This window comes from Scyliorhinus torazame, chromosome 1 (genome assembly GCF_047496885.1).
Source record: "Scyliorhinus torazame isolate Kashiwa2021f chromosome 1, sScyTor2.1, whole genome shotgun sequence".
NCBI classification, from domain to species: Eukaryota; Metazoa; Chordata; class Chondrichthyes; order Carcharhiniformes; family Scyliorhinidae; genus Scyliorhinus; species Scyliorhinus torazame.
In genome coordinates, this window is record NC_092707.1 from 200,144,120 (window position 1) to 200,160,113 (window position 15,994).

Below are 15,994 nucleotides of genomic sequence, written 5' to 3' on the forward strand. Positions count from 1 at the left end.
GGGAGAAAAGTCTTATCCATAACAAAGAAGTCAATCCTTGAGTATTCCTTGTGCACCGGCGAAAAAACTCCTTACTCCCAGGTTTACAAACTGCCATGGATCCACCCCTCCTGCCTCCTCCATGAAGCCACCAACATCGCCGCCATCCCCAAAAAAGACGGCGACCTTGGCCTGGAGCGATCTAACTTTGGATCCAAAACACAGTTAAAATCCCCTCCTAGAATCAGCTGGTGCGTATCAAATCCCGGGATGTCCCCAACAGCCGTTCCATGAACTTAACATCATCCCACGTTCACTAACACCACCTCCTTCCCCTCCAGTGACCCTGCAACCATCACATAATGACCACCCTTATCCGGCACCATCATTCCCGCCTGAAAATGAACCCTCTTGCTAACCCAAATCGCAACACACCTTCCCCTGCTCGAGAACACTGAGTGAAAAACCTGGCTCATCCAAGCCTTTCGCAACCTGATCTGGTCCCGCACCCGCAGATGCGTCTCCTGCAGGAACACCATATTGGCTTTCAAACCTTTAAAATGGGGGGAAAAAACCTTGCCCTCTTCACCAGCAACCCCCTCCCCCACCCCCCCCCCCCCCACACACACACACACACATGTTCCAGGTGATCAACATTGTTGGGGGTCTCTCAACACCCTCCCCCTCAAATCAGCCAACGATACCATGACTAAATGTTCCTTACCAAATTCCCAGATCCCAGGCCCATCCAAGATGGCCACCAGCCCCACCCCAAAGGTGGAACAAAGAAAAAAATCCTGAACACTCTTCGCACTCCCCTCCTACCTCCCATAACCCCCCCCCCACCAGGCCCCCAGACTGCCTGGCGGTACATCCCCCCCTCCCCTCCAATCCCCCCACCACACGACAATCGGCTAAGCCAATTGCAACCCACCCAAACAGCACAACAGATCACAGACTCTCCCCCACTCCACTCCCGTTCACTAACCTCCCCTCTCTTCATTACTAGCAAAGTGGCCCCCAGCCAGGGCCCTACTCCAACAGCTCCTCAAATCCAACAAGCACCCCACCCTTTCTGGTCCCTACTCCCCACCAACACACCCAGCCCCACCATCATTAACAAACTGCTTCCCATCCAGAACAGACAGAAAAATCGCCATATTTTTATTAAAGCCCCCCCCCCCAACAAAACAAAAACGCATAACACCCAAAAACGCAACACACAATCATCCCCCTTCATACACAGAGTCCCAAAAAGTCCTTACGCTGCGGATCATACGTGGCCTGGTCGCCATTTTCTGAAGTCCACTGGTTGGCAATAGAGACGCAAACTTTAAGGCCATAGATCCTTAACTTTCAGAGTATCTCACTCAAAACCTAAACAAAAATTAGTTGTATACTGGCAACTGATTCTGACCCTTCAACAACAACATGACCATTTGACGCCCACTGTAAGCGATGACAGTGACAAACAGAGGTTACCCTCTCTCATTCGCACAACAAAGGAAACTGCATCTGATAGGTATAGGAAACTGCTGAACCCAGCAGTTTGGACCAAAAGGTAATAAGATGCATGCTCAGTCGACCCTTTTGTGAAGAGGCTATTAATATCGAAGGATGCGGGGTCACCTTAAATCAGTGCAGAATGCAGACGGCAAAATACAGAAAGTGAAACCCCATTGTTAGCAGAAATTGAGAAAGACAAGCTGAAAAAAATCCGACATGGATCATATTGACTCAAATGCTGCAGACAGCATTGACATCAGAAGGTTACATTGAAAACTGAGATATCCATCTGTAAGCAAGGTTATAATGTCAGTAGAAAAATAATAGTAATGCCAAATGATCCAGAATAAAAAGTAGAGAGAACTTTCTTCATGTCTCACCAGCTCTGCAACTTTCAGAGTAGTAAAGATCCACTTGTCAATTCAGAAGCACCAACACAGGATTAAGACTACCCGATGTCTGTGCAGGAAATTGTAGATCCCCTAATGTACAACAGCAACAACTCGCTTTTATGTTGTTCATTTATCATTGTAAAACATCCTCAAACGCTTCAAACAGAAATGATATGCTGACAGATGACAAGGCACCTTTTCCGTCCACATCAAAAAGTTACAGACAGGCCGTACTAAGAGGAGAAATCATCGCTTTCAAAGCGCGAAGAGATAGGGAGGAAAGGGCGGCTCGGCACCAGCTGGTCGACTCCATACTGGAGGTAGACCGTAAATACTCTGAGGCCCCGACCGTAGAGCGCCTGGCGGAGAGGAAAGAGCTACAAAGAAACTTTGATCTGCTCTCCACCAGGAAAGCAGTGCACCAACTCCGCCAGGCACGTGGGACCCTATACAAACACGGAGACAAAGCCAGTCGCCTGTTGGCACACCAGCTGAGAAAGCAGGCAGCCACCAGAGAAATTGCACAAATCAGGGATACCAGAGTGCGGTGGTATGTAGGGGTAGTACCAGTGATGCCGAGAGGCTATTGGTGGACAGACACTGGGTCCTGATTGGATCTGCCGCCTGCTGGCTCCACCCAGTAAGGCGGAGTATAAGAACCCGGGTTCTCCCAGCATCCGCATTCTGTAACCGAGCTGCTGGGGAACAAGTCTGCATAATCAAGCCATTGATTGACTTAATCACTTCTCGTCTCGTGAGTAATTGATTGTGCTACAATTTATTCAGCAGACTTAAAAGACTATGGAGCTCCGGATCGCCCCGGAGCGTCTGCGAATCAGCCCCCATGCAGCAAACTCAACGGCCACGTTTAAACACTGGCTTGAGGGATACCTCCGAACGGCCCCCGGCAGACCTACAGAAGACCAGAAAATGCAGGTCCTGCATTCCAGGGTGAGTCCGGAGATCTACACGCTCATCGAAGACGCGGAGGATTTCCCGACGCCGCTCACCATGCTGAGAGGGATCTATATTCGGCCCGTAAACCAGGTCCACGCACGCCACCAACTCGCGATGAGATGGCAAATCCCCGGAGAATCGCTGGACGAGTTCTACAGCGCGCTGCTAATATTGGGAAGGAGCTGCAACTGCCCACCGGTGACGGCTAACGAACATACGGAACTCCTAATTAGGGATGCTTTCGTAGCAGGTATGACCTCATCACAAATTCGCCAGCGACTGCTGGAGAGAGACTCACTGGGGCTCACGGAGGCATGGGCCCTTGCAGCCTCCCTCGATGTGGCCTCGCAGAATGCCCGCGCTTATGCCCCCGACCGCACGGCGGCCCCTTGGGCTCCGTGGACCCCAGCCACGAACGACTCCCCGGCACCCCCCATCCCCCCCGCAAGCCTGCGCGGCCAGAGCACCAGACCACCCAGGGGGGCCCCGCTGCTATTTTTGCGGGCAGTCGAAACACCCCCGGCAGCACTGCCCGGCCCGCTCGGCCATCTGTAAAAGTTGCGGCAAGAAGGGGCACTATTCACCGGTGTGCCAGTCCCGGGGGGTCGCCGCAATCTCCAGGGGGAGAACTGGGACCACAGACTCAACCCCCCCAACGATCCATGTGCGGTCAACGGGCGCCGCCATTTTGGGTCCCGGACTCCATGCGGGAGGGGATGGGCGCCGCCACCTTGTGACCATCCGGCCACGTGCGATTCATGGGTGCGGCCATTTTGTCCGCCCCCGACCGCATGTGATCCGTGGACGCCGCCATCTTGGCTGATAGCCAAGGACCCCAGCATGGACGGCTCCACGGGGCCTGAAGAAAACGGCCCGATGCGGCAACCGCGACTGGCTTCGGTGACCCTGGACCAGTCGCGGCCCCGGACGCTCCACACGGCAACGACGGCGGTGCTGGTTAACGGGTACGAAACGCCATGTCTGATCGACTCTAGGAGCACGGAAAGTTTTATCCATCCGGATACGGTAAGACGCTGTTTTTCTTTCAATCCACCCGAGTACCCAAAAGATTTTTCTGGCAGCGGGGTCCCACTCCGTTGAAATCAAAGGGTTCTGCATCGCGAACCTAACGGTGCAGGGGAGAGAGTTTAAGAATTATCGACTTTATGTCCTCCCCCACCTCTGCGCTCCCACACTCCTGGGGTTAGATTTTCAATGTAACCTTCAGAGTTTAACGTTCCAATTCGGCGGCCCCATACCCCCACTCACTATCTGCAGCCTCGCGACCCTCAAGGTTGAACCGCCTTCCTTGTTTGCGAACCTCACCCCGGATTGCAAACCCGTCACCACTAGGAGCAGACGGTACAGCGCCCAGGACCGAACTTTTATCCGGCCTGAAGTCCAGCGGCTGCTGAAGGAAGGCATAATCCAGGCCAGCAATAGTCCCTGGAGAGCTCAGGTGTTAGTTGTGAAGAACGGAGAGAAGCAGAGGAAGAGGATGGTCGTAGACTATAATCAAACCATCAATAGGTACACGCAGCTAGAGGCGTACTCTCTCCCCCGCATATCCGACATGGTCAATCGGATTGCACAGTACAGGGTCTTTTCCACCGTGGACCTTAGGTCCGCATACCATCAGCTCTCCATCCGCGACCGCAAGTACACGGCCTTCGAAGCAGACGGGCGGCTCTACCACTTTTTAAGGGTTCCATTCGGCGTCACTAACGGAGTCTCGGACCTCCAACAGGAGATGGACCGAATGGTTGACCAGCACAGTTTACAGGCCACGTTCCCGTACCTCGACAACGTAACCATCTGCGGCCACGACCAGCAGGACCACGACGCCAACCTCCGCAAATTCCTCCAGACCGCTAACGCCCTGAACCTCACCTACAACAGGGAAAAATGCGTGTTTCGCACCGACTGTCTAGCCATCCTTGGCTACGTAGTGCGTAATGGAGTGATAGGCCCCGACCCTGAACGCATGCGCTCCCTCATGGAGTTCCCCCGCCCTCACTGTTCCAAAGCCCTGAAACGCTGCCTGGGCTTCTTCTCTTATTACGCCCAGTGGGTCCCCAACTACGCGGACAAGGCCCGCCCGCTAATTCAGTCCACCGTCTTTCCCCTGTCGACAGAGGCCCGCCAGGCCTTCAGCCGCATCAAAGCGGATATCGCAAAGGCCACGATGCACGCAATCGACGAGTCCCTCCCCTTCCAAGTCGAGAGTGCCGCATCCGACGTAGCTCTGGCAGCCACTCTCAACCAAGCGGGCAGACCCGTGGCCTTTTTCTCCCGTACCCTCCACGCCTCAGAAATCCGCCACTCCTCAGTGGAAAAGGAAGCCCAAGCCATCGTCGAAGCTGTGCGGCATTGGAGGCATTACCTGGCCGGTAGGAGATTCACTCTCCTCACTGACCAACGGTCGGTAGCCTTTATGTTCGATAATGCGCAGCGGGGCAAGATCAAGAACGACAAGATCTTGCGGTGGAGGATCGAACTCTCCACATATAATTATGAGATCTTGTATCGTCCCGGAAAGCTGAACGAGCCGTCCGATGCCCTATCCCGCAGCACATGTGCCAACGCACAAGTGGACCATCTCCAAGCCCTCCACGAGGACCTCTGCCACCCGGGAGTCACTCGGTTCTACACTTTGTGAAGACCCGCAACCTCCCCTACTCCGTTGAGGAGGTCCGAACTGCCAAATCTGCGCAGAGTGCAAGCCGCACTTTTTCAGGCCAGACAGAGTGCACCTGATAAAGGCTTCCCGTCCCTTCGAGCGGCTCAGTCTGGAATTCAAAGGCCCCCTCCCCTCCACTGACCGCAACACGTACTTCCTAAACGTGGTTGACGAATACTCCCGTTTCCTTTTCGCCATCCCCTACCCCGACATGACCGCGACCACGGTCATTAAAGCCCTCTGCACCATCTTTACACTGTTCGGTTTCCCCGCAAACATCCATAGCGATAGGGGATCCTCCTTCATGAGCGACGAACTGCGTCAATTCCTGCTCAGCAAGGGCATCGCCTCGAGCAGGACGACAAGTTACAACCACCGGGGGAACGGTCAGGTAGAGAGGGAGAACGGTACGGTCTGGAAGACTGTCCTACTGGCCCTACGGTCCAGAGGTCTCCCAGTTTCCCGCTAGCAGGAAGTCCTCCCGGACGCCCTCCACTCCATCCGGTCGCTGCTGTGTACCACAACTAATCAAACGCCTCATGAGCGGCTCCTTGTCTTCCCTAGGAAGTCCTCCTCCGGTACATCACTTCCGACCTGGCTGGCAGCCCCAGGACCCATCTTGCTCCGAAAGCATGTGCGGGCGCACAAATCGGACCCGTTGGTCTTCTCCATGCGAACCCTCAATACGCCTACGTGGCATACCCCGATGGCCGACAGGATACGGTCTCCCTGCGGGACTTGGCGCCCGCAGGAGCTCCACACCCCCCCCCCAACACCAATCACCCCCTCCCTCCCGCCGGCGCACCCCACAACCGCTCCCTTCCCGGGTGGATCGGTCCTCCTCCCGTGCCCGCCCAGGAGTAGTGAAACAGGAACAAACATCGCAATGCTCCCAGAGACGACAGTGCCCAAGCCAGCACCTGCACCACCACCGGGGCTGAGACAATCGGCAAGGACGACCAGGGCACCCACTCGACTCATTGAATCTGCGTGACAAAGCAAGATCTGTAAATAATTCAGTAGCCCAGTAAAAGTGGCATTGTAAATTGTTAACCATTGATATCGGTGCATAGCCACTGTGTTAATGGAATCCCAGTACCGCCATTGTAAACCCCTACCACCATGCGACCCACCGCCCCGCCGGGTTCTTTTTTAACAAGGGGTGAATGCGGTGGTATGTATTAGGGGTAGTACGGTACCCAGTGATGCCGAGAGGCTATTGGTGGACAGACACTGGGTCCTGATTGGATCTGCCGCCTGCTGGCTCCACCCAGTAAGGCGGAGTATAAGAACCTGGGTTCTCCCAGCAGCCGCATTCTGTAACCGAGCTGCTGGGGAACAAGTCTGCGTAATAAAGCCATCGATTGACTTCATCTCTTCTCGCCTCGTGAGTGATTGATTGTGCTACACAGAGGCACATTAGAAACAGAACCAGAAAAGATCAACAAAACCTTCAAGGCCTTCTACCAAGGGCTGTACACCTCAGAGCCCCCAATGGGGGAGTCCGGGATGAAACGGTTCTTTGATGGACTGGACATACCAGTTGTGGGGGAGAGCAGAAAACGGGGCCTGGAAGCAGCACTTGCAACTGGGAGAGATCATGGACAGCATTAACTCCATGCAGGTGGGGAAGGCGCCGGGACCAGATGGGTTCCCGGCGGACTTCTACAAAAAAGTTGCGACAGCACTGGCCCCGCACCTGCGGGAGATGTTCACAGACTCGCTCGCGAGGGGCACACTGCCACCCACACTAGCACAGGCCTCAATCTTGCTGATACCTAAGAAAGACAAAGACCCAACGGAATGTGGGTCATACAGACCCATCTCACTGCTGAATGCAGATGCCAAATTATTGGCCAAAATCCTAGCCAAAAGGCGAGAAGACAACGTACCAGAAATGATCGCAGAGGACCAGACATACTTTATCAAAGGTAGACAGCTAACCTCGAACATCAGGCGCCTGCTGAACGTGATAATGACCCCTCCAGGGAGAGAGTACCAGAGGTGATCATCTCCCTAGACGCAGAAAAGGCCTTCGACAGAGTCGAATGGAAATACCTCATAGAGGTACTGGAGCGGTTCGGGTTTGGAACACGGTTCACCTCCTGGGTAAAACTCCTATACAACGCTCCCATGGCGAGCGTACGGACCAACAATACCAACTCCCGATACTTCCAGCTGCACAGGGGCACCAGGCAGGGATGCCCACTGTCCCCGCTGCTGTTCGTTCTAGCGATCGAACCACGAGCAATCGCGCTCAGAGCAGCAAAAAGCTGGAGGGGATCCGAATGGGCGACAGAGAACACAGAGTCTCACTCTATCCAGATGACCTGCTCCTCTACATTTCAGATCCACGGAGCAGCATGGACGGAATCATCGCGCTCCTGAAAGAGTTTGCCGCCTTCTCAGGCTACAAACTCAACATGAGCACACGCGAGATCTTCCCGGTCCACCCACAAGTAGGGGGGGGGAGCACTAACGGGACTGCCGCTTAAACAAGCCCGACACAAATTCCGCTACCTGGGGATCAAAATATCCCATGACTGGAAAGGGATCCACAAATGGAACCTCACCAGTCTGACGGGGGAAGCAAAAAAGGACCTGCAAAGATGGAACACACTCCCTCGAGGGGAGAGTCCAGACGATCAAAATCCTCCTACCTGGGGACCTCCCTCTGGCCCTCGCCACGACGGCACTCCCATCTCCACCCAAAAAACACTCCAGCAGCCCGGTGGTAATAGCCACCCTCCAATCCTGGAACCAACTACGGCAGCAATTTGGCCTGACCAAAATGTCGGACAAAGCTCCCATCTGCAACAACCATAGGTTCACACCAGCGCTGACTGACGCCATCTTCAAAAGGTGGGGACAGGACGGAGGGGCACTGACAGTCAGGGACCTATACACAGACGGCAGGATTGCAACATTGGATGAACTGACAGAGAAATTCCACCTAGCCAGGGGGAACGAGCCAAGGTATCTACAACTCAAAAGCTTCCTACGAAAGGAGACAAGGACTTATCCACAACCGCCATGACAGACATTACTGGAAGAGTTACTGGACGCAAGCATACTCGATAAAGGAAACTGTAGCGACATGTATGATCGACTGGTAGAAAGGGCCGACACCGTACTGGACGCAACAAGAAAGAAATGGGAGGAGGACCTGGAGATTGAAATAGGGTGGGGACTCTGGAGTGAAGCACTGCACAGGGTCAACACCACTCCCACGTGCGCAAGGTTCAGCCTGACGCAGCTAAAAGTGGTACATAGAGCCCACTTAACAAGAACCCGTATGAGTAGGTTCTTCCCGGAGGTGGAGGATAGATGTGAATGGTGCCAAGGAGGCCCAGCCAACCATGCCCACATGTTCTGGTCTTGCCCCAGACTTGCAGGGTACTGGATAGCCTTCTTCGAGGCAATGTCCAAAATGGTGGGGATGAGGGTGGAGCCATGCCCGAAAGTGGCGGTCTTCGGGGATCAGACCAGCCAGACTATTCCTGGGGAGGAGGGCGGACGCCCTTGCCTTTGCCTCCCTGATCACCCGCCATAGAATCCTGTTTGGCTGGCGGTCAGCAGCACCACCCAAAGCTGCAGACTGGCTGTCCGACCTCTCGGAATCTCTCCAAATGGAGAAAATCAAATTTGACATCCGAGGGTCAGACGACGGCTTCCACAGAACGTGGGAGCCATTCACCCAATTGTTCCGGGACCTGTTTGTGGCCAACGAACAAGCAGGAGAATCGCCAGGTAGCCAAGAATTGGGGGAAAGTAACCAAGCCATGAGAGGGAGAGGTAGACCGGGAGAGTGGGGGTGGGGGGGGCACAGCTAAACCTAAGAGGAAAGAAAGGCGAACCACAGGAGGGGGCAGAAGCGGGGTGGGGGGGAGGTGAGGGAAGGGACAGGGAACAAGAGAGAAGAACCAGGGAGGTGGGGAGGAAGCAGGGAAATGACAGCCGGAAGGAGGGCACGGGATACGATAACAAGCTTGGCATCTCCAGGAACAGAGAACAAGGAGAATACAGGCGAAATATGGGAGGAACGCCTGAAGCGGAGGTGAACGCGAGACGACAACGGCAGCGAGATCCGTCCGGGAGAAGCAAGTGACGACACCAACACCAGACCCATTCGAGTATCACCCACTGTAATTGTTTCTCCGGCACCCAAACGTACATCCACCTCCCCAGTTTCCCCCCCTCCCCCTCCCCCACAAACAGTTGCCTACTTATGTGTTGTAAATAATTCTGCCAGTTGTACAGAGTTGCTGCTGTTGAGCTGGTGCACAATACCCTACCAGTTATTCTATTTTCTATTTTCTTTTCTTTTTTATTATTACTTTTTTGTTTTGGTATGTTTGGGTGTGCCGTTCTCTTCCCTCTATATATATATATATATTTCTTATTCTGTGTACATAACGGTAAATATACTTTGTTCAAAATCCCAATAAAAAAACATTTATAAAATAAAGTTACAGACAGGAGAGTCTACCGGCTGAGTGGCAAATGACAGAGTTCACGCACCCAATGTAAGGACTCATTTCAGCAGTTTTACTAATATGCAAATTAAATGTTTAATGTTCTGTGACCTACTCCAATCACTCTGCTGGAGGATTCATGGGAAGACCTCATGCGATATCAATATGAATTTTTAGTCCATGCGATGGGTTATACTATTTGATTTGATATTAAGACATGAAGAAAGTGTTTGTTAATTTGATAATGCCTTTCACATCTCATTTTGGAGCTGCCCAAATATTTAACAAATTTACAGAGATTTTCTCATCGTGTGAATACTTGCAGACATTTGAGGTTTGCACATGCAAAGGAAGTGACTGGATTCTCCTCTGGAGAACTGCACCCTATACAGCTGTTGTTATATGTACGAGGAATCTTTAATTGCCATCATGGTTGTCATGATATGCAAACATGCAGCTAATGAACACATAGAATAGGACAAGACCAATGAGCAGTCAGGACACTCAGGGGTGGTATCACACTAGAACATAGAACATAGAAAAATACAGCACAGAACAGGCCCTTCGGTCCACGATGTTGTGCCGAACCTTTGTCCTAGATTAATCATAGATTATCATAGAATTTACAGTGCAGAAGGAGGCCATTCGGCCCATTGAGTCTGCACTGGCCCTTAGAAAGAGCACCTTACCCAAGGTCAACACCTCCACCCAACACTAAGGGCAATTTTGGACACTAAGGGCAATTTATCATGGCCAATCCACCTAACCTGCACATCTTTGGACTGTGGAAGGAAACCCCGCACACACGGGGAGGATGTGCAGACTCCGTACAGACAGTGACCCAAGCCGGAATCGAAACCTGGGACCCTGGAGCTGTGAAGCAATTGTGCTATCCACAATGCTACCGTGCTGCCCTTAAGAACAAATGAATCTACACTATAAAAGGGATGAGGCACTCACACTCCGCCGCTTTCCACAGACCAACATCTACTGAGTGAGACAGGGTGTATCCTCAGCATCACACCCCAGCACGTGGCTTCGAGCAAGGCTGGTTCAGTTAGACTGAGTTACTACATTTAGATTAGCAGAGTCAAACTCATTCAGAACTGTGCTAATAGTTCAATAAAACACATTGATCTCACTTCAAAGTCTGGAGCATCTTTTACTCAAAACTGCATCAAGTGGCAGCTTGTGTCATTCCAAATTACATAACGCAACATGATACCAGGAGTCTGTTCAATCTAGTTAGTTCAACTCAGCAAGATCCGTGACGACCAGCGAATGTATACCGGCACAATGGAAAAGATTCCGGCTCCTCACCAGCTCAAGACCTCCGGCAATCTCAGTGCCAACTGGCGGACATTCAAGCAGAAATTTCAGCTTTACGTCGAAGCATCAGACCTCAATGGTGCGTCTGATGCACGGAAGATAGCTCTTTTCCTCACCACAGGGAGTGATCACGCCTTGGAAATATTCAACTCCTTTCACTTCGCCGAAGACCAGGACAAGACAAAGTTGCAGACCATCCTGGACAAGTTTGACAGCCACTGTGAGGTGGACACCAACAAAACCTTTGAGCGCTACATATTCAAGCAGCGATTACAAGGTAAAGACAAATCCTTCAACTCATATTTAACTAACCTTAGACTGCTAGCGCAATCCTGCAACTTTGGTGATATCACTGACTCCATGATCAGAGACCAAATCGTTTTTGGAGTTCACTCTGATCCTCTGAGGGAGCAGTTACTGAAGGTCAAGCATATGACCCTGGCAGTCGCGATTGAAACATGCACAGTGCATGAGCACGCTAAAAATCACTGTTCCCAGTACAAAACGGCAGAAAATAATAAACTAGCCTCCCACGAGGCGGAGAGTGGGCCGGACATCTCCCGGATGCAGCGAATCAACATTGACGAAAACGGCCATTTTGCACACTCTTCCCGGGGCCCGACGCATGCGCGATGCGAACGGGATAACGAAGCAGCCAAAAACCGCACTGCGCAGGTGCAGACGTCTGAGAACCGCACTGCGCATGTGCAATGACGCACGGAGCGTCAGGACGCCGACGTCATGACGTGTTCGAACTGTGGCACCGCCCATTCAAAGAAACACTGCCCTGCAAGAGGCAGATGCTGTTTAAACTGCGGGAAGCTAGGCCACTATGCAGCCCTGTGCAGATCTGCACCATCAGTGAGTAGCCAGCCTCCCTATTCCGACGACGGCGCATCCGGAGTGCGCAACAACGCCTACAGAATTCTGATCCCGGCAGTGCAACGGATACAGATGCTGAATGCCTGGACCACGCCTACCACGTGGGCATTATTACAACGTGTGAATATGCCACACCAGACTCATCGCAAGTCCAGTCAATCCTCGCTGTGGATTCCGAGGACGAATGGCGAGCAGTGATGAAGGTCAACCACTGCCCCATCCAGTTCAAGCTGGACACAAGTGCCTCTGCCAACCTCCTCTCACAGGCAGACTTCAGACGCATTAAGAAGCCCTCCACGGTCCTTCCAGCTGCCTGCAAGCTCCTGGATTACAACGGGAATGCCATCACGGCACTGGGATCCTGCCATCTGCACGTATCCAACCGACACACACAAGCACGGTTACGCTTTGAAATTGTTAAGCCGGACAGGGCATCCCTACTAGGAGCGCACTCCTGCAAGCAGCTGAACCTCATTCAAAGGGTTTACACCATGACATCCTCCCATGTGGATCTTCAGACCAGCATCGACGACATCCTCGCCCAGTATCCAGATGTGTTCAACAGGATGGGCGCGCTGCCGTATTGATACAAGATTCTGCTACGACCTGATGCCAAGCCAGTGGCCCACACACCACGATGTGTCCCTGCTCCACTGAGACAGCGCCTGAAGGCTCAGCTCAAGAATCTTCAGCAAAAAGGCATCATATCCAAGGTCACCGAACCGACTGACTGGGTCAGCTCCATGGTGTGCGTAAAGATGCCTTCGGGTGACCTGCACATCTGCATTGATCCCAAGGATCTCAATAAGAATATCATGCGGGAACACTACCCCATCCCGAAGCGGGAGGAACTCACAAGTGAGATGGCACCCGCCGCTTCACCAAATTGGATGCATCAGAGTGATTTTGCAAATCGAGCTAGAAGAGTCCAGCAGAAGGCTCTGCACCTTCAACACGTTTTTTGGCAGATACTGCTACAATCGCAGCCATTTGGCATCATCTCGGCACCGGAGATATTCCATCGCATCATGGAGCAGATGATGGAAGGCATTGAAGGGGTTTGTGTGTACGTGGACGACATCATCATATGGTCCACAACCCCTGAAGAACATGTGTCCCATCTCCAGAAGGTATTCCGCCGTGTACATGCCAACAGCCTAAAGTTAAACAGGTCCAAATGTTGTTTTGGCACATCGATGCTCAAGTTCCTAGGCGACCAGATCTCACAACATGGTGTGCGCCCGGACACAGACAAAATCAAGGCCATCGAGGCGATGACGGTCCCTGAGGACAAAAAGGCGGTGCTGCGCTTCTTGGGTATGGTCAATTTTCTGGGCAAGTTCATTCCAAACATGGCCACACACACCACGGCCCTACGCAACCTGGAGAAAAAGTCAACTGCCTTTGAGTGGAAGGCAGCACACCAGATAGAGTGGCTGGAGCTGAAAGCCAAGCTCACCACTGCACCAGTCCTGGCATTCTTCGACCCGGACCCGGAGACAAAGATATCCACAGATGCGAGTCAGGATGGTATTGGTGCGGTGTTGCTTCAACGAGATGACACATCATCCTGGGCACCAGTAGCCTATGCATCAAGGGCAATAACGCCCACTGAAACCAGATATGCACAGATTGAGAAGGAGTGCTTGGGTCTTCTCACCAGCATCCTCAAATTTCATGATTATGTCTACGGCCTGCCAACATTCACAGTCGAGACGGATCATAGGCCTCTGGTCCACATCATCCACAAGGACCTGAACGACATGATGCCTCGGTTGCCGAGAATCCTGCTTAAACTTAGGAGGTATGACTTCAACTTGGTGTACACACCTGGGAAGGAGCTCATCATCGCTGATGCATTGTCCCGCTCCGTTACCTCACCACGTGAGCCGCTGGAGATCATCCAGCACATCGAATCGCAGGTGCAGCTGTGTGCTAGCACTCTCCCGGCAACAGATGAGAAGGTAGTTCTCATCCACGATGAGACAGCCAAAGATCCCCTCTTGTCACGCATCATCCACAACCTCACCAATGGCTGGCAGAAAGGGCAGTGCGGGTTTCCACAATGTGAAGGATGACCTGACGGTGATTGATGTATCCTCCTCAAGCTGGACAGGATTGTCATTCCGCTCAGTCTCCAGAGCTTGGTGCTGCGCCAGATTCATGAGGAACACCTGGGCATCGTGAAGTGCAGTTGCAGAGCCCGGCAAGCTGTCGACTGGCCCGGTATTAGACAGGACATCACGAACATGGGGCGAAATTCTCCGGTATCGGCGCGATGTCCGCCGACCGGCGCCAAAAACGGTGCAAATCAGGCGGGCATCGCGCCGCCCCAAAGGTGCGGAATCCTCCGCATCTTGGGGGGCCCAGCCCTAACCTTGAGGGGCGAGGCACGCGCCGGACTGATTTCCGCCCCGCCAGCTGGCGGAAAAGGCCTTTGGTGCCCCGCCAGCTGGCGCGGAAATGACATCTCCGGGCAGCGCATGCGCGGGAGCGTTAGCGGCCGCTCACGGCATTCCCGCGCATGCGCAGATGAGGGAGTCTCTTCCACCTCTGCCATGGTGGAGACCGTGGCGAAGGCGGAAGGAAAAGAGTGCCCCCACAGCACAGTCCCACCCGCGGATCGGTGGGCCCGATCGCGGGCCAAGCCACCGTGGGGGCACCCCCCGGGGCCAGATCACCCCGCGCCCCCCCCCCAGGACCCCGGAGCCCGCCCGCGCCGCCTTGTCCCGCCGGTAAGAGATGTGGTTTAATCCACGCCGGCGGGACAGGCATTCCAGCAGCGGGACTTCGGCCCATCCGGGCCGGAGAATCACGGGCGGGGGCCCGCCAACCGACGCAACGCGATTCCCGCCCCCGCCGAATCTCCGGTGCCGGAGAATTCGGCAACCGGCGGGGGCGGGATTCACGCCAGCCCTCGGCGATTCTCCGACCCGGCGGTTCTGAACTGTGCTACCTGTCAGCAGTTCCAGCCAGCGCAGAGCAAGGAGACGCTCCAACAACATGACATAGTGACCTTTCCGTGGTCCAAGGTTGGCATCGACCTCTTTCATGCGAATGGTCGCGACTACGTATTGATCATCGACTATTTCTTGAATTACCCTGAAGTGCAGAAGCTCCCGGGCCTCGCCTCTCGGACCATCATCAAAGCCTGTAAGGAGACGTTCTCAAGGCATCCCAATCACCGTCATGAGCGACAATGGCCCGTGCTTTACCAGTTGAGAATGGTCCACGTTTGCCAGGTCATACAATTTCCAGCATGTCACCTCCAGTCCGCACTATCCGCAGTCCAATGGAAAAGTCGAGAAAGGGGTGCACATTGTGAAACAGCTCATCTGCAAGGCCACAGACTCTGCTTCCGACATACACCTTGCACTGCTCGCGTACAGGGCGACTCCATTGTCCACTGGCATGTTGCCGTCTCAACTCCTGACGAACAGGGACCTGCGGACGATGCTTCCAGCCATACACCTGCCCAACCTGGATCACCTCCCGGTGCTGCAGAAGATGCAGCAGCTCAGAGACCGTCAAAAGCAGGGCTATGATGCCAATGCCACCGATCTGGCCGTGCTGTCCCCGGCAGGCACTGTCAGGATCAAGATACCGGATGGTGGATGGTCTGCCCCGGCTGTCGTTGTTCGACAGGCTGCGTCCCGCTCTTATTTGTACGTAGGGCTGATGGCTCCATCGTGCAAAGGAATCGACGGGCACTGCGCAAAGTTGCCTGTCCGCAACCACTTTCTCCTCCATTTCCATATGTTAAATTGCCACCTCCTGATACCTCGCACCGCGAG